The sequence below is a fragment of the Chiloscyllium punctatum genome, chromosome 37, assembly GCF_047496795.1.
Source record: "Chiloscyllium punctatum isolate Juve2018m chromosome 37, sChiPun1.3, whole genome shotgun sequence".
Lineage (NCBI taxonomy): Eukaryota > Metazoa > Chordata > Chondrichthyes > Orectolobiformes > Hemiscylliidae > Chiloscyllium > Chiloscyllium punctatum.
The window spans coordinates 66,679,242-66,703,331 of NC_092775.1; positions in this window are offsets into that span (position 1 = coordinate 66,679,242).

Genomic DNA, 24,090 nt, shown 5'->3' on the forward strand with positions numbered 1-24,090 from the left:
CGTTCGGGACACCACCCACACCCTCCACCTCCTCCATGATTTTTGCTTCGCCGGTACCCAACGCCTTATCTTCACCATGGACATCAAGTCCCTGTACACCTCCATCCCCCATCACGAAGGACTCAAAGCCCTCCACTTCTTCCTTTCCCGCCGAACTAACCAGTACCCTTCCACTGACACCCTACTTCGACTGACTGAACTGGTTCTCACTCTGACCAACTTCTCTTTCCAATCCTCCCACTTCCTCCAAACCAAAGGAGTAGCCATGGGCACCCACATGGGCCCCAGCTATGCCTGCCTCTTTGTAGGATATGTGGAACAGTCCATCTTCCGCAGCTACACTGGCACCACCCCCACCTTTTCCTCCGCTACATCGATGACTGTATTGGCGCTACCTCGTGCTCCCACAAGGAGGTTGAACAGTTCATCCACTTTACCAGCACCTTCCACCCCGACCTCAAATTCACCTGGACCATCTCAGACTCCTCCCTCCCCTTCCTAGACCTTTCCATTTCTATCTCAGGTGACCGAATCAACACGGACATATACTATAAACCGACCGACTCCCACAGCTACCTAGACTACACCTCCTCCCACCCTGCCCCCTGTAAAAAAATGCCATCCCATATTCCCAATTCCTTCGTCTCCGCTGCATCTGCTCCCAGGAGGACCAGTTCCAATACTGTACAACCCAGATGGCCTCCTTCTTCAAAAACCGCAATTTCCCCCCAGACGTGATCGGCGATGCCCTCCACCGCATCTCCTCCACTTCCCGCTCCTCTGCCCTTGAGCCCCGCCCCTTCAATCGCCACCAGGACAGAACCCCACTGGTCCTCACCTGCCACCCCACCAACCTCCATATACATCGTATCATCCATCGTCATTTCCGCCACCTCCAAACGGACCCCACCACCAGGGATATATTTCCCTCCCCTCCCCTATCAGCGTTCTGAAAAGACCATTCCCTCCGTGACTCCCTCGTCAGGTCCACACCCCCACCAACCCAACCTCCACTCCCGGCACCTTCCCCTGCAACCGCAAGAAATGTAAAACTTGCGCCCACACCTTCCCCCCTTACTTCCCTCCAAGGCCCCAAGGGATCATTCCATATCCACCACAAATTCACCTGCACCTCCACACACATCATTTATTGCATCTGCTGCACCCGATGTGGCCTCCTCTATATTGGGGAGACAGGCCGCCTACTTGCGGAACGTTTCAGAGAACACCTCTGGGACACCCGGACCAACCAACCCAACCACCCCATAGCTCAACACTTCAACTCCCCCTCCCACTCCACCAAGGACATGCAGGTCCTTGGACTCCTCCATCACCAGACCATAGCAACACGACGGTTAGAAGAAGAGCGCCTCATCTTCCGCCTGGGAACCCTCCAACCACAAGGGATGAACTCGGATTTCTTCAGTTTCCTCATTTCCCCTCCCCCCACCTTATCTCAGTCAAATCCCTCGAACTCAGCACCGCCTTCCTAACCTGAAATCTTCTTCCTGACCTCTCCGCCCCCACCCCCACTCCAGCCTATCATCCTCACCCTGACCTCCTTCCACCTATCGCATTTCCAACGCCCCTCTCCCAAGTCCCTCCTCCCTACCTTTTATCTTAGCCTGCTGGACACACTTTCCTCATTCCTGAAGAAGGGCTCATGCCCGAAATGTAGATTCTCCTGCTCCTTGGATGCTGCCTGACCTGCTGCGCTTTTCCAGCAAAACATTTTCATGGCCCTAATTAAATCAAGGCCTTATCACTGTCTGTTCTCCAAACGCTCACACTTGCTGCCACTAACTTTCTGATCTGTGGTCTTACATGTTTGCCTGACTCTCAATTTCTCCCATCCGCTCTCCTGTGCTCACACAGCTCCACCTAGATGCGGGTGTGGACTGGGGTGGACAAAGTCAGAAGTCACATGACTGTTGTCCAACAAGTTTATTTGAAATCATAAGCTTTTGGAGCGCAACCCCTTTGTCAGATGTGGTGAGAAGGAAGAGTACACAGACAGAAGTTATAGGCAGAGAGATGAAGGGCAGAGAGATCAAAAGATCATACAACTGGTATGAGTGGAGTGTCAGGGTGACAGCTCTACCTGCCTACAACTCCACCCACCACATTCTTCATCCACCACCATCCCCCTACATCCCATCTCCAGACACCCTCACTTGATCTGGAGTCAAGGCAAGTTTCCTTAAAAATGGGATTAAAAAAGGAAAAAACATTTTCTGAGAAGCAGAGCTCTAGAATTTTCCCTTCCTGAAGCGGACTCTTTGTACCTGATATGACTTTCCAGGATCAAACCTGAGCAAATGCTGCAACAAATACTGTGAAATGAAGATGTGCATTTATATATCACCTCAGGACATCCTAAAGGCTTTGTGGCCAATGAAGTGCAATGTTGAATTGTGTGAAAATTTGAAACATGAAGCATGAATGGTCATTCTGTACGCAGTGTGCTGGTCACTATTAATGCTCGATTACATTATATTGTCAGTTTTGTCGCTTTAATTTCACGTTACTTCATTTAAAGCATTGAGATTAGCTGTTCACAAAGAAGCTTTATAAACCTTTAATTGTTATTGCTTAGGGATGGCCCCATATCATTGATTTCTTTCCCCCTAATGAGCGAACTCTTTAACTTGAATCATTATCTTTGTCTCAATGAAATTTATAAATTAAGTAATTAGAATGTTGCAAGTGATGTATATGCTGCCATTAAGCTTCATGCAAGCAGTTCCAAATATGTCTAGATTTGTACATCTTATGCAGCACAGCTCTGTGCATCTTAATGAGGCAGATTCATAGAAAATTTCACAGCTCTGAGGAGAGTGTGCTCCCTTTACATGGAGAATATGTCAAAATATCCATCAGCTTGCTTTAATAGATATTGCAAAAGAAAAAGGTGTATTCGTTCTGTGATGCTTTTTGTAGCTTAGTGCTCTTTGAAGGTTTTCCTGTCAGACATCCATCCATATAAAGCAGAATTCGTTTAATCATAGCTTGCAACTTATTTTCGCATGGATTTTTTGACGAGGTAAATTGGAGCTGGAAGTGCAATGGTGTTAACTTAAACTTTCACGTTATTCATTCCTGGGGATGAACCAAAATGCATTGCCCCATTTGTCTTTCCATTGAGAAGGTGATCAAGGGCCTTAATGTTGAACTGTTGCTGAGGGAATGTGATACAACTGTTCACCTTGCTGCTTTACTTCAGACGACATTTGAGTGTCCCACTTGTGAGCCACATGTAAACCAAACGAAAGAAGGGTCACATGTTTACTTTATAGAGAACTGTATTGCCTTTGAGAATTATTCTGCTTTCAAGGTTACTCGCAGTGCATAGTAAAATATTTAGAGAATTTGAAGTCAGGAAGTTGAATCGAGTATTGATTTCTCTGCTATTGAACTCCTTCTCTATAGTCCTCCTTTTACCTCAGTCAAGGATTTATCAACCTCCCACAATATGGTTGACAGGGCCTTCAACTGCATTGGGCACACTTCCCATATGAATACACTTACCTCTTCACCTCCTTCCCGAAACAATGGTAGGGTTGCTTTGGTCCTCACTTTCCACTTAACCAGTCTCCACATTCAACGATCAAGAAGTCAATACTCAATTCAACTTCCTGACTTTGAATTCGTTAAATATTTTCCAATGCCCTGCGAGTAACCTTGAAAGCCATGTTCAGTAGAATGCCAGCAAACACATCAGTTGTCGACCTTCTGCTGGGAGTGCTCTCTTCATGACACCTTGGTTCATTCTCCTGAAACTCATAACACATCCTCACAACACTCCCCATAGTACCTTTCCATGCAATAACAGAAGGTGCAACATTTGCCTATTCACTTCCTCCCTCCTCACTATCCAAGGACCCAAACACACTTTCTAAGTGAAGCAGCACTTCACTTTTATTTCTTTCAATCTGGTCTACCATATTTGCTGCTTGAAATATGGTCACCTTTACATTGGCAAAACCAAAGCAGACTGGGTGACTGCTTTCAGGAAGACCTCTACACTGTCTGTAAGAGTGTTTTTTTTGTTCACCCACATGATGTAGGCAGCTCTGACTAGGCCAGCATTTATTGCCATCCCTAATTGTCTGGAGGACAGTTAAGAGTCAGCCACACTAGTGTGGGTCTGGAGTCACATATTGGTAAGAGTGACAGATTTTCTTCCCTAAAGGACATTGGTGAACCAGATGGGCTTTTTCAACCACTGACAATGGATTGATGATCATCATTAGACCCTTAGTTCCAGATTTTCTTGCCTGAATTCAAATTCAACATCTGTCGTGGCAGGATTTAAACCCAGGTTTCTGGGACATTTCTGAGTTTCTGGATTAACATCTCTGGGACAGCAACACCGGGACACCCGCACCAACCAACCCTACTGCCCCATGGCCAATCACTTCAACTCCTCCTCCCACTCAGTCAAGGACATGCAGGTCATGGGCCTCCTCCATCGCTGCAGCCTAATCACCTGACTCCTGGAGGAAAAGCATCTCATCTTCCGCCTTGGGACCCTCCAACCACCTGGCACGAATGTGGATTTCACCAGTCTCCTCATTTCCCCTCACCCACCTTATTCCAGAACCAACCTTCTCACTCGGCACTGCCCTCATGACCTGTCCTACCTGTCCATCTTCCTTCCCACCTATCCGATTCACCCTCCTCACTGACCTATCACCATTACCCCCATCTCTGTCTACTTATCACACTCTCAGCTACACCCTCCCACCAGCCACACCCTCCTTCCATTTATCTCTCCACCCCCTAGGCTCCCAGCCCCATTCCTGATGAAAAGCACATGCCCGAAACATCGATTCTCCCACTCCTCGGATATTGCTTGACCTGCTGTTCCAGCACCGCACTCTCGACTCTGATCTCCAGCATCTGCAGTCCTCACTTTCTCCCTTCTGGATTAATCGTCTAGCAATAATACCATCAGGCCATTGCGTCCCCTCTAAGAATCATCAAGACTTCCCAGTTGCTTGCTGTTTGAATACACCATCTTGTTCTCATGCTAACATTTCTGTTCTAGGCCTGCTAATAAGACCCACTACAGTCATGTCATCAGAGGACTTAATGATATGTAGCTAGGGAATCCAGCCTTAGTCATAATTCTTGTAAATATACCAATGGTTTCTATATTAGGAATAACCAACAGAATTAATTTTAATTGCAGAAGTAATAGTTAGATTATGTAATAGACGCCATGATCTCAGGGGGCCATAGTTTTGCTCTCTCATTAGAGAGAAATGACTAGTGAGGAGTTTAACCTGATGGTCACCACACCTCAGATGAATGTGAAGTCAGGACTGATTAACCTGCATTTGTGCCATTACTTCACTTATTTTGCTACTAATACTGTGCACATTCAGGTAAAGAGTAATTAACTTTACCTTCTTGACCAGTTTTCCACCATTAGACCTATTTATTGCTGTTCATCAGCCCCATCCTAGTCCACTTCGGGTATCATTAACCAAATAGCCTCCCTAATGTTGCCATACCTTCTTGCATTGTGATTGAGGGCCTGCCAGTCATGATTATAACTGGGACAAGTTCTTGTCTAATGAATACCTCTGATGGCGAATCCATCTTGTCTCCCCAAAACCAAAATATGGCAGATGGAGGCCTACTTTATGGAGATGGATTTGTGAAGTCTGGAGTTTTTCCATCTCCAATTCCCATCTTCTTTACAAAAACTTAGCCCAATATTTCAGGTCGATGACCTTTCATTAGAACAATCTTTAATTGTTCTCTGTTGTGAAGTACTCCTGCTAGTATTGTTTGTTCTGAATACATAGTGTGAGAGTTGAAACCTCACTCCAGCACCTTCAGCACATAACATAGGAATGTGAGAATGATTAAATTGTAGACCTGCCCTATGGAACTATTCTCCTTGCACACTGGTAATTTTCCCTTAACATGATCACAAAACCAACTTATTGGCTAGTGTGTGTGTTATGGAAACAGAACTTCTTAACCCTCTATTACCTTCATTTACTGTCTATAATCAGTGTAAATTCTTGAAAATGGAATAGAGGCATTGCTAAACTTTTCCATTTTGAAGTTGAAATATGGTGGTGAGCATCTTTAGATGATGCCATATCTGCCAATGCCTGGTCAAGTTACCTCATGCAATCATCGGTCATTCATTTTGTTATCTATGCAAGTGAGATGTTGACTAATTCACAGAACAAATAATGTGGTGAGCAAGTAAACATTCTCACCACGGGCAGGACCTGCCAAGGTCAAAGATTCTGGTGCCACATTTAAAGAGCAGCTGGACACCATTTCATTCACTCCAAGCCAGGAACTTCCTGGCTGCCTGTGGTGGCCACCCACCGAAACCCTGAGACCACCAGGAAGTCACAGCCCGCTGTAAGCCTACTGAGGCTGCATTGCAAATCTGTCTGGACAGAGTCATCAAGAGAAGGTCCATACTGCAGATGGGGGAAGCCATCCCATCTGAACAGCCCAGCCTAGGAGCTGATCACAGCATGGACCAGTGCCACCAACTCACACAAAATGGATACCAGGGAATGCTGAAAGAGAATGATTGGCTTCCTGCGCTGTGCAAGGGCAAATCACGCCATTCTCTGCCTGTTCCCTTAGGGGCATCCCTCTGCCTATCCCTGCCACAGCACAGACATCTTACAAAGGCTCATTACCCAAAAGCCTCCTTACTACATGTGCTCAAGTGAACACAGGAGTTCAAACCAACTCATCCTCTCAGATCAGCTTTCTTACCTACTGCATTTTCTACTCACTCATTGGGGGTGGTACACTGGCATGGTACGCTGCACGGTGCTACAACAGTGGAGAGGGAAGGGGGTGGAATTGGAGAGATAGGTTGTGGTTGCTGATTATTAAAGTACCCACAGCCTTTGAAGAAAGGGCCATCAAGTTGGCCAGGAAGACTTTTACCATTGCCATGGCAACAGGTAGACAGGAGAGGACCAGATGCCCAGAGAGCAACTCTGTGCTCTGCTCTTCTCAGGGGTACATTAAGGCAAACACTTTGCTCCAAGCCAGCCATTCTACATCCTCGCCAATTTCTTTGCTTCTGCAGCATTGTGCCATCCAGCCTCAGACCCAGTATGTCAAGGCACAGCCCTTCAGACCTGGCTTCACCTCAGAGGGCATATAGCAAGGCATTTATCTGCACCCTCCACCAGCTCAGTGACTAATTAGTCTCAGGGACACAAGGTGACACTGACCTGGCATTCAGACGACTACCAGAGACAAAGCACCCGCTGTGCCCTAAGGAGAAAAAGTGCCATTGTTCTCAGCCATAAGGGACACGGTCACCCTGCAGGGAGAGCACAGCAATATGATGCAGGGGTGCCAGAGGCCCTTGGGAGAATGGAACAAAGGATGGAAGAGTCTGTCTGTGTTCCCACTGCTGCAGTGGTTCTGGTCTGTGAATGCTTGACTGTCTCCAAGGAAAGGATGGCAGCTGCCTTAGAGACCCAGATCCAACAGAGCACCCAGAGGCTGCTATAGGTGTATGCTGACCAGCCCACATTACTCTAGTCTTTGCAGCACGGCATCAATGGTGGGGTGAGAGGGAAATGAAGCACCTTGACCTCACTCCAGGTACCTCTTCTTCTCAAGCATCCACAGTGAAGCGAAACAACAGAGAGGTGCATTGGCACTTTTCCTTAGGACACTACAGAAATGCAACACCCCCTCTTCAAGGGGTTCAGGGCAAATCAATTACACCCAGGGTGTAATCAGAGCAACCTGTCATCAATCATAGTGAACAGAAAAAAAACTCCACTCCCTTAAGGTGCAAATCATTTGTGACCACAATCATCAGCAACCCGGGATTGATTCCAGCTTTGCGTGACTGTCTGTGTGGGTTTCCTAATATAGCTCAAAGATGTGTGGGTCAGGTGAATTGGCCATGCTAAATTGCCCATGGTGTTTAGTGCATTAGTCAGAGGGAAATGGGTCTAGGTGGGTTACTCTTCGGGGGGTTGGTGTGGACTTGTTAGGCCGAAGAGCCTTTTTCCACACTGTAGAGAATCCAATCTAAAAAAGATAACTGTTTGTTTTACGTGGAACAGGAATAACTTTAATACGATCAAAAATTATTTTACATAATTCGAGGAATGGAAATGATAGAAAACCACCAACTAACTGCCTGAACTATTAGATCCAATCGGACCCTCACAGTGTATCACCTTTCCAGGAGCTATCCATTCTTGGAGCTCACTGTTAAGCTCTTACCGTTGACTGTTCACACAGGACTGTGGGGTTTGGCTTTTCAACTCCGGTCCCTGGTTTTTCCCTCCCGATTGGAACGTTTCTCACTAGTCAAACCTGTTGTGAGGTGATCGGGTTTAACTGCCCTTGGGGTTGGCTCACTGCAGCGTGTGTGTTGACCAATCAATGACTCATCCCGATCCGAGCAGATTTCTGCTGTCTGCAGCGTTGGGTTGGGGTCTGACTGAATCATGAACCTCACGTAGAATCCCAGTCTTTCCTGCGAAAGTCTTTTCCTAAAAATGAATGTCAGAGTTAGTTATCGAAGGAAATATTGGATAGAGTTATGACAATAGGGCATCTTGAGTTCCCTTTGACACTGATTCCCACTCATTTGTATGGCGGCATCTAAACTTGCAGATTTTCTTCCAAACAGCTTTCTTTTGACATAGTGGCTCTTTGTTCCTGCTTCCCCCTCTGAACTCTCTTCAGTTGCTGCTGTAGCAGTTAGTTGTCTTTGTTACCTTTGGGCAGCTGTAGGATGATCACAAAACAAACTGCTGGATGAATCTCAGCCATTTTCTTTCACTTTGAGTTGAGATGTGAGAACAAGAAGTGTATGTATATAATCTGAGTAAAGGGACCGTTCACTTCTTTATCTGTTAATTCTCAGGTTTTGTCGTCAGAGGCTAGCCTTGCATCAGGCTGAGGCCCCAAACAGGACGTGTGTGACGTAGGCTTATTCAGAAAGTAGGGGCATGAGATACAGGGAAATCTGGCTGTCTGGGTACAGAATTGACTAGCCCATAGAAGACAGAGGATGATAGTACATGCAAAGTATTCAGCCTGGACTCGGTGACCAGTGGTGTTCCGCAGGGATCAGATGTGGGACCTCTGCTCTTTGTGATTTTTATAAATGACTTGGATAAGGAAGTGGAAGGGTGGGTTAGTAAGTTTGCCAAAGACACCAAGGTTGGTGGAGTTGTGGATAGTTGAAGGTTGCAATGAGTCATTGACAGGATGCAGAGCTGGACTGAGAAGTGGCAGATGGAGTTCAACCTGGAAAAGTGTGAAGTGATTCATTTTGGAAGGTTGAATTTGAATATACAATACAGGGTTAAAGACAGGAGTCTTGGCAGTGTGGAGGAACAGAGGGATCTTCGGGTACATGTCCATAGATCCCTCAAAGTTGCCACCCAAGTTGATCGGGTTGTTAAAGTGCATGGTGTGTTGGCTTTCATGAGCAGGGGGATTGAGTTTAAGAGCTGCAAGGTTATGTTACAGCTCTATAAAGCTCTAATTAGAGTGCACTTGGAAAATTGTGTTCAGTTGCCTCATTATAGGAAGGATATGGAAACTTTAGAAGATGCTGCCTGGACTGGAGGGCATGTCTTACAAAGAAAAGTTGAGGGAGTTAGGGCTTTTTCATTGGAGCAAAGAAGAATGACAGTTGACTTGATAGAAGTGTACAAGATGTTGCGAGGCATAGAGTGGATAGAGTGGATAGCAGAGACTTTTTCCCAGGGTGAAAATGGTTATCACGAGGGGGCATAATTTTAAGGTGATTGTTGGAAGGTTTAGGGGTGACGTCAGAGGTAGATTCTTAACATAGTGAATGGTGGGTGTGTGGAATACACTGCCAGCAGTGGTAGTGGAGACAGATACATTAGGGACATTTAAGTGACTCTTGAAAAGGCACATGGATGATAGTAAAATGAAGGGCATGTAAGTTAGTCTAATCTTAGAGTAGGATAAAAGATCATTATGACATTGAGAGTCTAAGGGCTGTGCTGTACTCTTCTATGTTATTATGTTCTATGTTAATCCTGTACTGCTTTTTTCCACCAACACTACACAAGTTTGCAGACATTTATTACTGCCTTCTAGCCTGATAATGCACCATCCCATGCACAATAGTCACCCTGGTCTCATGTAAGGTGAGCTAAAAAAGAGTGTCAATATGACCTTGATATGGAGCAGCTGCAAAGAGGTGAACTACCAGCTCCTCCAACTCTACCACAAGAGACCATTTCGAACAGCCTTCATTTTGTGCGTGAAGATATGGACAGCTGGAATGTGATGGTTTGCAATCCTAGAGACTGTGCCTTGGCTATTAGCGATGAAAAGGTTTTTTTTTATTTTTATTTTTTTTTCTTCTTTTTTTTGTTTACCCCAGCACCCGTGGTGTGTGTGTGTAGGTGTGAGACACAGTGAAGGACACAAAGTGCACGAATCTTTATTCAATTTCCACCACCAGGAAGATAGGAAAAACACCCGAGTGGCCAGTGACAAGCACTGCCCTCCACATCAAAAGGGCAATGCCGTGTGATCAAAAACAGTGAAGGGGAGGGTAGGGACTAAATGAAAATAGAGTTGGAGAGAGAAATGATGCACTCCACTCCCTGCGGCGCCCACCTCTCCCTGAACAACTCCAGGGTGTTGGTGGACACCGCGTGCTCCTTCTCCAAGGACACCCGGGCTCTAACGTAACCCTGGAAGAGGGGCAGGCAGTCGGCCCTAACGACCCCCTCCACGGCCTGCTGCCTGGACCTGTTGATGGCCAGTTTGGCCAGGCCCAGGAGCATGAAAAGGTTTTTATTGTTCCATTGACTGGCATTGACTTAAGAGATCACAAGACTCCAATTAGGTTACAATATCCCCACACTCAGTAGGTTTTGAGATCAGATCAAATGGATGACATGAAGAAATCCATTAAATTAAATTGTAACAAACTAAACTAAAATAAACCAAACTGATTCAAATTAAAGGGCCATAACTCTTTAAAGGGCACTGCAACAACAATCAAACATTTAAATTAGCTTAAAATTTTGCAAAATTAAAATGTCATTTAAGTTAAAATACATTTTTGAATGCTTTCAGGAGGTGTAGTATTCTTTCTTTGCTTTTGTATCCTTTTGAGGAAATACGGTCATTTTTAAATCCAAAAGACAATTAAGATAACTCTTGGCAGCCATTTTGTGTAGCCCATCAGTGTCCATTTTACACAGAAAGAACTGGTCCAGAAGTTTCCACATGGAGTGAAGTTTTTGTTTTAAAGTTAATTTGTCTTTAGTGGGCATGATATATGCCATTATTTTTTGTGGGAACCTATGAACAAAATACATAATTCATTTCCCCATATTAAGTGACTGCATTTCATTGACTGTTTAGGTATGTAAAGATGGTATGGAATGAGCTTTATGAATACAAATTCAGTCTGTTATTTTGATGGACGCATTATTTTCTGATGCACAAACAGAAATTGCTGGAAAAGCTCAGCAGGTCTGGCAGCATTTGTGGAGAGAAATCAGAATTAACATTTGGGTTGAGTGACCTTTCCTCAGAAGTCTGATTTCTCTCCCCAAATGCTGCCAGAGCTGCTGAGCTTTTCCAGCAACTTCTGTATTTGTTTCTAATTTACAGCATCCACAGTCTTCTGAGGCCACAGCTTTGAGGCTTTTTGTTTTACGTCTGTAACTGCAACAATAAAGCTATATTGCAGATGTTGCATAACCTTTAATGATTATTTTTAAAGAAAGCTAGCAGAACAGAGTTACCATCTTGATTGGCATTCCTTACATTTCTGACTGCCTTGATGATGTAGCCCCATAAGGAAAGCACTTTTCTTTGTATCACCATTTTTCAATCGAAGTCAGGACTCAAATCCATGAAGGGATAATTAAAGCAGCGGCTGTTTAACTTTCCAGCTGAGGTGGGTTTGTAAATTGGGAATTGCTGTGGAATAAGTGCAAAGGTTATAAAACTGAATTTCTGCAGCTCTAAAAGTACTAAAATATTTCTTCTTTAATGATTGACCTTGAGTTTTCGATATCACACTCTATTATGTTTTATGGGCAAGTATTCAGGCTAGTTTCATAATCTTCAATATCAGATTGACTTACTACCAGCATTTTATATACATCAAGCATGTGATTGTAAGTAGATGCAAAGTGTTTCACTCAAAGGCTCTGTTGTCAGTGGCAGGTCAGTTGGGTTGATCACTGTGTGGCCTTCGATTCGTTCACAGTGGGATGGATTTCATGGAACATGAGCTGGAGCAGGGAACATGAATAAATCAAACTCGCTTGAAAACTGTAGGTAATTAAGTCACCAGTGGGAAGGTAACAAACTAGGAAACTTGTCTGTTAGTAGCAGGAAGCTCATTGATCTGCTTAATTGCTTATTTCCATATCATTTAAATACAATTAAATCCTGCCTCCCTGATCCAGTGAAACTCTCCCATATCCCTTGTATCTTCAATAATCTGCCGAGTGGAAAATGGTGATTTATCGGTGGTTTCCCCAGCTCGGTGGGAGAGTCCTCTCAACCTCCAGGAAACTGAATCACAGGCTCTGCGTTGACCTTGGAAATTTTTTCTTTCTCTCTCTGTAGAAACTTGCTGAGCTGACACTGAGTTTCAAAACCTCAGGCAGGAAACTCAAAACCCAAACAAACTGGATCTAAAACTTAAAGGGACCAAGATACTGAGAGACAAACTCTCAAAGTGGTATCCCATTTGGAGTCCCTAAGGAGAGGACACTTTGGAGGATATCTGTAAGGAAAGGGAGAGTTGGTGTCGGAATGAGAATCATTGACCCTCTCCTCCTTCATCCTTGAGAACTGAAAGGGAAACACTGTCTAGATGGTCACATCGCAAACCTCTTTGAACCTGTTGGTACCACTGAATAATCCTGTGTGATGGTGGACAAATGTTCTCCTGGGAATCTAGAGCACCTTGTTTGTGCTGAGCCAACAGAAACTCAGAAAGAAGGGAGATGTAAACTCAGAGCTTCCTTTCACAGCCTGGGAGAGGATTTCCAACTCAAATGGACAGGGCTGGTTACACTTTAGATATGGCACCAACTCCTGCAGGTCCATCAAAATTGGAGCTGCCTCCCCACCCCATTGACCTGATCCTGCAGCAAGACCACATTCACCACATATGTGAGTTTAGTCATCTTGCAACTGCCTTCAGCAGATCGCTAAGGATCAGCAGCAGTTCCCATCAGCAGAATCTGGAAGGGTAGCAATAACTCCAGCCCATCTTGTTGCTGTGCATAAGATAACTGCTACCCTAAAAAAGACACAAGTGGGGGAAATATTGACTATTTTTCCACCCTGCCAAATTGAGCTGGGCTACACTCACTGCAGAGTTCGGTAACAATCTGGTGTCAAGTAACAAGAATCATTGAATTCACAACTTACAAGAAAACAATCATCACCCCCTCCCACCAAGGCTAGTCTTGTGTGGTGGACCATAATACTGGAATATGGTTTATGGAGCTGGAAATGATAGAAGAAGCAATGATTCAAAACAAAGACAATTTGTCAAAAATGTCAATTATAGTAAATGTGGCATTGTAAAATATAATCTGCATCCTTCATATTAACGAAATCAGTTACAATCTAACATGTCATCTCTTACACTGAAAAGTAGAGACATACAATCACCTTCGGTAATGGATCTGTCAGCATTTATATTTCAAGAAAATCTGCTTCCTGTACCATTTAAAGATTGAGGCTACATGACAAAGTTACAAATTTATTATGCTGCGCATTTTAAATTGGAAGCTTAGTTATAGGTTCAACAAAACAAATAATTTACAGAAAAAACAGTGTTAAGGTTGTTTTAGGATAGCCATTCTGGGAAAAGAATACTTGAAAAATGTTGGGGAAGGAGAATTTGAGAGCCGTGCAGAGTCTTGTGATCTGTTGTTTAGTGCATTGGCCCACAGAAGATTGGTAGCAGGATTCAGGTTCCCAGTTAGAAATAATGAAAATTAAACATCTCTGAAATAAGTTTCTGAACTTGAATGTGTTTTGGGAAAGTATTACGTCTAATGGTTTACTGGCATCACGGTCATCTTTATCATAGAATCCGTAGAGTGTGGAAACAGGCCATCCGGCCAACAATTCACACCGACCCCCCCAAAGAGGATCCCTACCCAAACCTACCCTACCCTATTTTTCTATATTTATCCCTGAACACTATGGGTAATTTAGTATGGCCAATTCACCTAACCTGCACATCTTTGGACTGTGGGAGGAAACTGGAGCACTTGGTGGAAATCCATGCAGACACGAGCAGATTGTGTAAACGCCACACAGAGAGGCTGGAATCGAGCCTGGGTCTCCGGTGCTGTGAGGCAGCAGTGCTAACCACTGAGCTACCATGCTGTGCAATTAAAATAGATTCATCACTAATGTTAAGATGCTGAGGCCAACAGTTCAAGCCCACGCTGGGACTGGAAGTCTGAGTCCACACTGAGGCTGGGAGACCGAGTCAACACTAAGGGTAGGAGGTCGAGTCCACACTGAGACTGGGAATCTAAGTCCACACTGAGGCCAGGAGTCTGTTTCCACACTAAGGGTAGGAGACCGAATCCACGCTGAGACTGGGAGACCAAGTCTACACTGAGACTGGGAATCAGTCCACACTGAGGCTGGGAGTCCGTGTCCACACTAAGGCAGGGAGTCAAACCAGCTGAGGCTGGGATTCCAAGTCCACACTGAGGCGGGGATTCCGAGTCCATACTGAGGCTAGGAGACCGAATCCACACTGAGGCCGGGAATCTGAATCCATGCTGAGACTGGGAAACTGAGTCCATACTGAGACCGGGAGTCCGGGTCCACACTGAGACTGAGAGTCCACGCTAACTTTCACTCTGAACATCACCGGTGTCACCTGAGGACAGGAGTTTAAAAAAAACGTGGAGAAAAGGAACACACGGAATGGATGAACTCTGTTCAGGAATCCTACTCTGCCTCCATCTTGGAAGTTAGGTCAAAATTCATTGAATTTTTTCAAGAAGTGACTAAGATAATGAACAAGGAAATTTGTTTTTTTAATCCCCACAGCGTGGAAAAAGGCCATTCGGCCCAACAAGTCCACACCAACCTTTCAAAGAGCCACCCAGACCCATCCTCTTACCCTATCATTGTAACCCCACATTTCCCATGGCTAACACACCTATCCAACACATCCCTAAACCCTACAGGAAATTCAGTATGGCCAATCCACCCAACTTGCACATCTTTGGACTGTGGGAGGAAACCGGAGCACCTGGAGGAAACCCACACAGAAATGGGGAGAATGTGCAAACTCCATACAGTCGCCTGAGGCTTGCATGGAACCCAGTTCCCAGGTGCTGTGAAGCAGCAGTGTGAACCACTGAGTCACTGTGTCACCCCAATGTCTATTGATGTTGTTTCTATAGACTTCCAATAAATAATTGATAAAGTCCCACATAACCAGCATAAGAACCCACAGAATTGAGGGCAAATTACTGACATAGTTGACTGCAAGGCAACAGAAAGTAGGGATAATGGGGAGGTACTCAAATTGGCAGGATGAGTCCAGTGGTGTCCGACAAGGATCTGTGTCTCAATTATTCACGTTATTTATTAATGACATGAATCATGTAGAAAGTCACATGTCTCAATTTGCTGATTTACAAAGCAGCTTTTTAAACAGTATAGTAGATAGCATAAAATTACAAAGGGATGGTGATAGACCAGGTGAGCTGAAAACACTGCGAAAAATAGAGTTCAATGTAAACAAGTGAGAAATGATCCATTTTGTACTGAAATAAGAAGATATCAGGGTACTTTCTACATGGTATGATGTTAAATATAGTGGATGACCAAAGAGATTTGGTGGTTCAGGTGCATAGAACTTTAAAATGTAACAAACTGGTGCAGAAAATAATCAAGTGAACTACTGGAATACAGGCATTTCTATGTCAAGGACTGGAATACAAGGATGCAGAAATTGTGCTAATGTTGTACAAAACCCTGGTTAGAACCTGCTTTGAATACTGTGAGCAAACCTGGGCACCACACCCTAGGAAGGATATCTTGGCTCTCGGCAGGGTACAACATAGGTTTGCAAGGACGATAGCTGGACTTCAGGGGTTATGAGGCAGGATTATACAAATTTGGCCTGATTTCTCTAGAATTAAGAAGATTAAGGGGTGATCTGATCAAAGTCTTCAAAATATTACAGGAAAAGACACAATAGATAAAGGTAAGCTATTTTCACTGGCTGGGGATTCCAGAACAAGGGGGCATAGTGTGAAAATTCATGCCAGACCATTCAGGACAGATGTTGGGAAGCGCTTCTACACAAAAAGGGTGGTAGAGGTTTAGAACTCTCTTCCATACAAAACAGTGGATGCTGGATAAATTCTTAATTTTAAATCTCCGATAAAGTTTTGTTTGGAAAAGAATTAAGGAATATGGGCCAAATGATTTATGGAGTTAGGCTGCACATCAGCCATGATTGCTGTAATTGTGGAACAGGCTCAAGGGGGTGAATGGCCTACTCCTGTTCTGATGTTTCAAAGAATGGGTTATTGAGAAAAATGAATAGCAACTCAGCTAAAGATATTGATTGTGTAAAATTTCGAGTTCTCAGCAAGTTTGATCTTGCGAGACAGACCTGTCTACAATTGGATGTAGAAATGGCTTGCACATAAAAGTAAAGGGAATCCATTCCTTTCACTTAATCACTGTCCTTAATTCACTGTTCCCAGCTGCTATTTTCCAACTTGCTTCACACTTGTATCTTAGTAAGGAGTTCTCTGATGAATGATACCATTAATCACTTAAATTATATGATCAACTCCCTCTGGTGGTTTCATGTGGACTTACAAAGTGTGGACAGAATTTAGTTTGATCAACAGCACCTTCCAAATCCATGACCTCGACCGGTTGGATGGATGAGGGAAGCAGGACCATAGGAAAGGAACATAGCCCAAAAGTTCCTCTCCAAATCAACTTGGCTTAAAGTTTAGTTCTTAAAATACCATTCCATGACTGTCATTGGATCAAAATCTTCTCATTCCTGCCCTAAGAGCACTGTGGATACACTGTCTCCCTAAGTTCAAGAAAACAGCTCAACACCACCACCTTCCCCTGGCACTTAGGAATGAGCAATAAATGCTGATCCAGCTTGTGATGTTCCCATCCCTTGAATGAACTTTAAACAGTGTTCCATACCAACAAAAACCAAAGTGCTCTCTGAATCTATAACTGCAGATTTTGGAAATTAGGAGCAAAATCTGAAATTGCTGGAAAAACTCAGCCGATCAGGCGGCATCTTGATTATCATAATCGGTTCTGAAGAAAGGTCACTGGACCTGAAACATTAACTCTTCTTTCTCTCCACAGGTATGGCCTGACCTGCGGAGTTTTTCCAGTGATTTCTGAAACATTTCCTCATCTGTAGTGAATTTGGTGAAGGAGAGCATTTGATCAAGCAGGAGATCGATGATCTTGCCATCTATACTTTACAATTCATGCCAATTAATGCTAATCGATGGTTGGTAGGCAATGAAATCTGATTTTTGTTAAGTTAATGATGGAATGACATCACATCAGCAATGCTTGGATATTTGTTTTTCAACATCCATCTGTCCCTTTGCCTGAAGTTGCTATAACTGTTGCACATCAGTACCAGCCAGCTTAAGGCTACAGATGTGTGTCTGCGAATTGGAAATAGCAGCAAATGTTAACATATCTTCTGTTTGCTGAGACATACATGAAAGTTTACAGCTTTCTGCCTGTGTTTGGTATCCACCTAACAGACTGATGGTTGCTCAGACATTTGCTGTATGAGTTACATGTCTCTTGACTTCCTGCCTTTGCTATCAAAACCTGGCTCGTCAGCATGTCAACATAAGAATGATCAATGAGGAGAAAGTGAGGACTGCAGATGCTGGAGATCAGAGCTGAAAATGTGTTGCTGGAAAAGCACAGCAGATCAGGCAGCATCCAAGGAGCAGGAGAATCGATGTTTCGGGCATGAGCCCTTCTTCAGGAATCTTCAGAGAAGAATGATCGATGTTAGGCTTCCCAACTAGCGAAGAGTGGTTTTATGATGATTAGATTAGATTACTTACAGTGTGAAAACAGGCCCTTCGCCCTAACAAGTCCACACTGACCCTCCAAAGAGCAACCCACCCAAACCCATTCCCCTACATTTACTCCTTCACCTGACACTACGGGCAATTTAGCATGGCCAATTCGCCTAACTGGTACATCTTTGGACTGTGGGAGGAAACCGGAGCATCTGGACAAAACCCATGCAGACACAGGGAGAATGTGCAAACTCCACACAGACAGTTGCCTGAGGCGGGAATTGAATCCAGGTCTCTGGCGCTATGAGGCAACAGTGCTAACCACTGTGCCACCCCTATGCTTCTATATGTAAATCTAACTATGAGTAGGGAAATTGGTAGGTTGCAGCAATGGCCCTGTGTGTTATTCACAAGCTCTGATCAGTTGGATTATCACTTCAGAGAAGAATCATAGAATCCCTGCAGGCATTCAGGCCATCGAGTGCATACATACCCTCTGAAGTGCACCCCACCAAGTTCCATCCCTATACTCACGCATTTCTCATGGCTAATCGAACTAACTTGCAGATCCCTGGACAATGTGGGCAATTTAGCATGGCCAATCGACCTAATCTGCACGTGTTTGGACTGAGGGATCAAACCTACACATTGTAAACTTTCATGTATGTCTCAGCAAACAGAAGATATGTTAACATTTGCTGCTATTTCCAATTCGCAGACACACATCTGTAGCCTACACAGACACAGGGAGAATGTGCAAACTTAACACTGCCAGTGGCCTGAGACTGGATTTGAACCTGGGTCTCTGGTGCTATGAGGCAGCAGTACTAACCACTGAGACATCCATTGATGGTCTGTTGGAGGAACAGGTTCTGCTCAGGGTGACATTGCGGTCTAGGGATGAGGTATAGTCTCTAGGTTTTTAGTTGGGTTACCCTGTCTCAGTCCTGGTGAAAGCCATTGAGAATTTTTGGTGGGAAAAATGCTAACAACAATTCAAAAAAACTAAATGACAAAGGAGCAAAAAAAAAGATGAAATACATACAAGTATCTCGAGTGAAAAATACCAGGGATAAGTTCCTGGACCTGTTGGGACATGTCCTAGGATGTTCAGGACGTGGCTAGAAAAATAATGGATGCAATGATTGTAATCCTCCAAGAATCCTCAGATCTCAGAAAATGGTGGAGGATTAGAAAACTACCAATTTAGCATCTTTACTTAGAAAAGAGAGGAAACTATAGGCTAGTTGTATTAATATCTGTTAAATGTTAAAGAGTTTATTATAAAGGATGTAATAGTAGAGCATTTGAAAATACATAATATAATCAAGCAGAGACAGTATGGCTTCATGAAGGGGAAATCATGTCTGACAATTGTATTAAAATTCATTGAGGAGGTAACAAGCAGCATAGATAAAGTGAAGATATAAATATATTTGGATTTCCAGAAGGTGTTTGATGAAGTTCAACATGTCTCCTTAATAAAGTGAGAGCCAATGGTGTTGTTAGCATATTAGCATGGATAGAGGATTGACTAAGTAAGTCTGAGTTGCGTGGTGTTTACTAGAGTGACTCTCACCTCAAGGCTGAGTGTATTTTCTTGTTGTATCTTATCATACCTTATGCTTTAATAGCTGTCTGAGCTCCTGCAGCAAGAATCACACCTTATTCCTGCTCCATCTTACCGTGCAATGTTCACAGAGGAATGTGCCACTCAGTGGGGGTCTTCTTTAACACCAACAATCTGTGGGGCCATGCCATTCTTCCACGCCTGCTGTGCACCTGCAGGACAGATGCCAGCTGCAGACTGTGCTCCTCAGCTGTGTAAGGCATCAGGCAAAATGGCAGAGAAGGGAAAACTGGCACCACGTTTCTTGGAGCGGGACCTGGCAGACTTTGTGGGTGGATATGTGGGACAGAGAGGAGAGGAGACCTCTCACAAAAGACAGGCATAGGACGTCACACCACCACAACATGCTAGTCTGCTTAGAGTTCGCCATTTGGATCAGTGCCATCCCCAAGGTGTGAAGGACTGGGAAATAGTGCAGAAAGAGGGCAATGATATTTTCCAATCTGCCTATGTAAGTGCAGTACCCTGCTCCCTGCCAGTCTCTCAACTATCTGTACCACTGTAAACATCTCTTGCCAATGTTTGTGCTCTGACACCCCTTCTGTTATGTGCAATACCCTTTCTCATTCACTTCCATTGCTTCTCCCCTCCAATCACCCACATCAATAACCAGTAAAACCTCTGCACTGTCTCCAGGCTCCCTAGGATCATCTTAATACCTTTCCACCAAATGCATTATTCCTGAAAGCTATGCCACCTACTTGTGTCTTACTTCTCAGTGACTTTTTATGTCATTCCAGGAAGCAACGTCCTGTTAGAGGGCTCAGCAAAATGGCATGAAGCCCCGACTCCTGGCAAATGGAGGCTCTTCATGGCTTTTGATGGCACTGACTATTAGGGTATTTACTGTCTTCACCCTCTCACAATGGGCTGGATGGCCTACTGCTTGTAAAACTTATTGATGTGCTGGAATATACACAGGGAGGGTAGGGAATGCTACTCGCCCCTGAAGTTCACAAATCACTTGGGAAAATACACTTCAGTGGGCTGACCAATCTGGATAGGTCATCACCATAAACAGAATGGAAAAAAGTGCTGAGGCATTTTTCCTCCTATGTTGTCTGCATTTCTCCCAGGGTTGTTGCTGATCAACTCAACTAATGGATTTTATTTATTCATGGGATGAGGGCTTCGCTGGCTAGGCAGCATTTATTTCCCAGACAACAGTTAAGAGTCAACCACATCGCTCTGGGTCTGGAATTACACATTGGCCAGACAAGGTAAGAATGGCATATTTCCTTCCCTAAAGGATGTTAGTGAACCAAATGGGTGCTTCCCCTGACAATTGACAATGGTTTCATTGTTGTCATCAGAGTCTTAATCCAGATCTTTATTGAATCTGCTGTGGTGGGATCTGAACCCAGGTCCCTAAAATGTTATCTGGGTCACTGGATTGACAGTCCAGCAATGATACCACTAGGCCATTGATTCCCCTTACTGTCTGAGCACCATAATAGCCAGGGTAGAAGGAATGTGTAACTGGGGCAGCAGCAAGCAGTTTGGAAACTAAGTGCTGGCATCCAGAGAGCTGCTGGAGTGAGATAAGCCAGGAGCCAAGGTCAGTATAGGAACTGGGTGAGGGTTTGTGGCGATTTTGTAATGTGAGGAGGTCCAGTACCGGGGCAGAGAGGGTTAGTCCCTAAAAGTTATTGGGAGAGTGACTGCTACCAAGAGGCCTAAAGAGTTACCATTTGCCAGGATTCAGGTCTTTGTGCTGTTTTGCTGCATCAAGCTTTTGCTGAGGCTGGGGGAAAAACCAATTGTTGGATTTGGGAGTTTGTTCTGTCTGGTCCCAGATGTGGACATCAGACTGAGGAGGAAGGAGTGGGACGAGATGTTGCTTGCAAGAAGAATGTAGAGGGGAAAGGAAGCTACAGGGGCTGGAATGTGAGAAGGGGCTGAGGGAGTTGTAATGAGGGAGAAGGAGGCTACAAGAGCCTCCAGAGTGAGGAGAGAATGGAGATTTTAGGGATGGGGTGAAGGAAGTTGTAAAGGAGAAAGAATACTTTTAAACTCACCAATAAAGGAATATTCAACCATCTAGGATATCACAAGAAATTATATCACTGAGGGAATGACTGAAATGTATTCAAATGAATATAAAGCGTTTGATCTCATAAGATAATGAATTACTTTTTTTGGAAAAGATTATAATGGATCCTACTGTAACGAACATTTGTCAGCCATTAAATTTAAATCTGTGATTGAGATCAAAGGTGCAATAAATAGAATTGTAACTTCTGGATTAAAATCTATCATCTTTGTGTGTGTCCAATGGAAATGCTTTAGCTGTGACTCTGCCATAAATAAGCTGTGTTTAGGGTGATGGTTTTTCATATATAGAAATGTGTTAGTTATTTTGAGAATAAAACATTTATTTACTAGTGTCTGATATAGTACACAAATTTAATTACTGTGGTGGATCTGAAATCAATACTTCCGTTGTTGGTCATGGTTTTAAGTTTAGTGGAGAGATTGTAAATGTTGAGGATATTGATGAATTATTCTAATCTATTTGTGTATAAGTCCCATATTTCAACACAAATGCAAAAGATATTGTTACATACATGACAGCATGACTTAAGGCATGGGTTAGCGAGAGTGAAAAGGTAGCTTCTGAAAATCAAATGTAGCCCTCGAGAAAATCTTGAGAACTCAAGAAAAATGATTTTGACCTCTGCATCAAGAAATATTACTGCAAATATTCCCTGCTCTTTTATCTTTCACAGCTCCAGATATAATGAAGCTATTCATGGAAAATTCTAGTGCTGTGCAATTGCAGGTAGAATTCTATTTGGATATTATAAGGAAAATAAAGGCTTGAGAAAGATGTGTTGTGTGATATTTTCTGTGATTGTCAAAACTTACATTTACATAGCATCTTTCATGCAATAATACATGCCAAGGTGTGCCACAGCAACATAACTGTGCTCCGTGAGTAAACTATGTTTCAAATATTGAATACTAAAACCCTTCATGCAAAAAGATAGCAAACCTTTGGCAAAATGACAATATATATGCTGTGTAAACCTCTGTGAAATATTGCTAATTAGGTGCATTGCCATTTCCTTAAAGGGAACCTAAATCATCTTAAGTATCATCACTATTATCTAAATGAAGATTCATTAGCACAAGTCAGTTTGGAGCTCATCACTGTCGAGATTAACTTTTCAACATTTGAATAACATTTTCAACATTCTTGACTGCAAATTGCAGAACTACAGTCAATATTTGAATCCATGCTCAGACAAAGAGTCAGCTGTGACTTTGTGAGGACATTCTCACCTCCAAGTCAGTAGATTGTGGGATCAAGGATCATTCCTTGAACTTGGACAGTAAATTTTGTCAAGCTTTCAGTGTGGTAATGGGGGAGGACTGTTCTGTTAAAGTGATATCCTGTCTACCCTCTTATGTTGACGTAACATATCACATGGCACCCTTTCGTAGAAATTCAGGGGACTTTACTCTGGTGATCTGATCAATGTTTACTCTTCATGCAACAAGTCTATGTCAAATGAGATCAGTTTTCTATCATGGAGGTGGAAATCAGTAGCTGGGAGATTTCATAATATCACAATCCTGCCTCCTTGCTACCATTCTGGGAATCAGGGACAAGCTGAAATCAAAGCCAGAGACAGATGTGGTACTAAGCCATGGTTTCCAAAGATTCACTGAGACCTTTGACTTGTTGCGGAAAGTGTGCGAGGTCCCTATCTCACAAACCCTCTCAAATCCCTACCATTCCCCATGGCTCTTTTACCCCCATAACACCCAAATCCCCTCATATCTCCATCTCTCAACTCACCTTTCCTCAACCTCACAACTCACTAATCCAGTGTCTACTATAAGGAGAATTTACAGGCCAGCATTTAGAAGTTTTCCAGAAGATTATTAATCTGTAAGAATAACCAAAGATTACTCAAGATCCCAATTAAAATGCTTTCATACCCTTAATGCATATGGCTCAGAGCTAAAATCTTAAAGCATGATGGGAAAAGAAGCCAATCTTACACCATTGTAAGAGCTGTGAAGGAAATATGATTACAGCTGAGCTAGCCTGCTGAGAAGTCTTGTGATCGGGACTGATTTAATATGGAATTGCTACAAATATTCTGAAACAAAAGAAGACTAGTAAAAATCAGCATAATCACAAGATAAGTCCAGACTTAATATCAGTTACATAAGGTGACATCTCATCAGAGATGAGTGGTGCTAACCTGCCAGGACTCAGTGAAGACAGCAACAACCTAGGAGCAAGGCTTGTATGTAGGACCACCCTGAGTCAGGAGTTCAGAGAGAACAGTGGAAAATCTGCAAGAGGGACTATCATATAAGACGCATCTTCAGCTCTATCTCATCAGGTAGAAGCCTGAACTC